We start from the raw sequence: 2,212 nt of genomic DNA, 5'->3' as shown, positions 1-2,212 counted from the left end.
ACAAAGGGTGACCTTTTTTATAACAAAATATCTCAGTGACTTAAGCTGTCGAATAATATCTTTTGAAGGTCATCCATAGTTTCTATGTCTAGTAAGCCATTCCTGTACAATTGACGGCCATGATTTGCATCTAAAACATACAACCATGTCAGATAGTTTAGATTTTGATGCAGGTTTATTCTTTGACCTTGTACCAATATCAAAATTGTGTACTGTCGGTGACGATTAAAAATATTCGTCCTTAAGGTGTAATACCACCAAATCATGGTACGCCACATCCGGTTGCATACGAAAGTAGGCCTAAAAAAATATTCCCTTGAATTTGACAGTTGTAGAAAATTAACCCTGCATTTCAATGCACTTAAATTTTTCTGAGTCGTAAATATGTATGTTGGATGTCTGAATGCATCATTCTTTTTTTATTTGATGGTCTTATAAAATATTTTGGAACGTTAAGGTTACATAGTTACCAGATCAAGTAACCAGTAAATAACAGTGTAAAAATTGGGTTGTTTACTTCCGGTGATGATTATTTTCTTATATGCAATGAAATGTAGTGTGAAATTTTCACTGTGTCACTGGAAAGGATTAAACTTTACACATGCAAAGTATTTCTTTGGTTGAAATAAAGGTAAAGACTGTATAATTTTTTTAAAAGTGCCAATTTAACAAAGACTAATAGGGAGAAATCAATGGTGGTATTACACCTATTTAGGGAAACCATATGTGCACTCGTGACCTTATTGTACTTTCATTTTTAAAAGTTATAAATAAACCAGTTCATACATTGTAAACATGGACAATTCGTAATGGATTTAGACACAGAAAGCACGTTTGAGGTAAAATTGACTCGAAATGGGGGTTTACGGGTGTTTTCTAAGCCAAATGGGTGGACAGACAAAGCTGTATTTAGTATACTGTGTTAAATTTTAAATTACCCTTACAGTTTTGTTGATACAACATGTGAATTTTTTATTTCAGTGTTAACAATGTTCTGAAGAGCATTCTGTTGAAAAATCTTATATGTGAATTGGTCTGCAGATGACACTTCAGCATTAAAGTAAGTATCAACTATCATCTTGTTTTTTGGGTTTTTTTTGGCCGCAAAAGTTTACAAATTGCCATTGTACCGTCTACATTTTGCACAGACAATAAATCATCTAAACATTTATTTGCCCTAGATTAATACACATCAGAATCCAGTCTCACATACTTAAACTTTATAATTCTTACCAATTATTTTTTGTATCAGCATTCCAAGGGACATAACCCTATTAAAAACATTTTGAGGTATTTTTTTTATTACTCTTTTTCCCCATTTTTTAATGTAAAATACAAGAAAGTTGACTCTTTGTATAAATCTATCAGAAATATACTGTTATGAGTAAATAAAAAGACTTTGATACCAGTAACAATAAATGATTGACTGAAAGGGAACCGTTATTTGTCACACTAGGCGAACAGACCAAAAACTCGAGTTACACACAAGGGCTTATAGAAACCTCCGTGTAGACTGTAAACATTTATAGACACAGTTCTTTCAGCTAAAACACTTTAATTATTGATTTAACATTATATTTATTTAATTTTTGTGGGGAAATAATCACATTTGTTTTAATTTTTAGACAAAAGATATCAAGTTTTGATGAAAAAGGAAGGAAGGAGGAAAAATGGATCAAAACAGACCAAAACAGACCTTCAAATGAACTCTAAAAGGTGCAATAAAATTGTTTATCATCTTAAAGTTGTCTTTTGTATTCTATTTAATTGTTTGAATGCATAGATCATGAGTTTATGATCAGATAGTAGTCAACACTGCATTTTATAATGATACACTGAAATGAGAATTTTTCGAAGAAATTAGACTGAAATTGCCGTAGGATATGGCCTTACATTATAGTGATATTCTCTGAAACTATAGCTCTGACTGAGACAAAACTTGACAGTTATGCTTGAAATAACTTGCAATTGGAGGGAAAAAAAATACATTAAGTTTATTTGATATTTAGGTGTTCTTTAGGTGTAATACCACCAAATCATGGTACGCCACATCCGGTTGCATACGAAAGTAGGCCTAAAAAAATATTCCCTTGAATTTGACAGTTGTAGAAAATTAACCCTGCATTTCAATGCACTTAAATTTTTCTGAGTCGTAAATATGTATGTTGGATGTCTGAATGCATCATTCTTTTTTTATTTGATGGTCTTATAA

The 2,212-nt window shown here is 31.4% G+C and overlaps 1 long non-coding RNA gene across 1 annotated transcript; it reads left to right on the top strand.

Annotated features, from left to right (window-relative positions):
- The first annotated feature begins 249 nt into the window (after window positions 1-249).
- LOC134718779 (uncharacterized) lies at window positions 250-1,803 on the top strand. Its single transcript, XR_010107437.1, has 3 exons — window positions 250-631; window positions 982-1,060; window positions 1,626-1,803. It is a non-coding gene; the product is annotated as an uncharacterized LOC134718779 (long non-coding RNA).
- Window positions 1,804-2,212: the final 409 nt, after the last annotated feature.

This window comes from Mytilus trossulus, chromosome 5 (assembly GCF_036588685.1).
Source record: "Mytilus trossulus isolate FHL-02 chromosome 5, PNRI_Mtr1.1.1.hap1, whole genome shotgun sequence".
Taxonomy (NCBI): Eukaryota; Metazoa; Mollusca; class Bivalvia; order Mytilida; family Mytilidae; genus Mytilus; species Mytilus trossulus.
The sequence above is the reverse complement of the archived record's forward strand: the minus strand, read 5'-3'. Positions and strand labels throughout refer to the sequence as shown.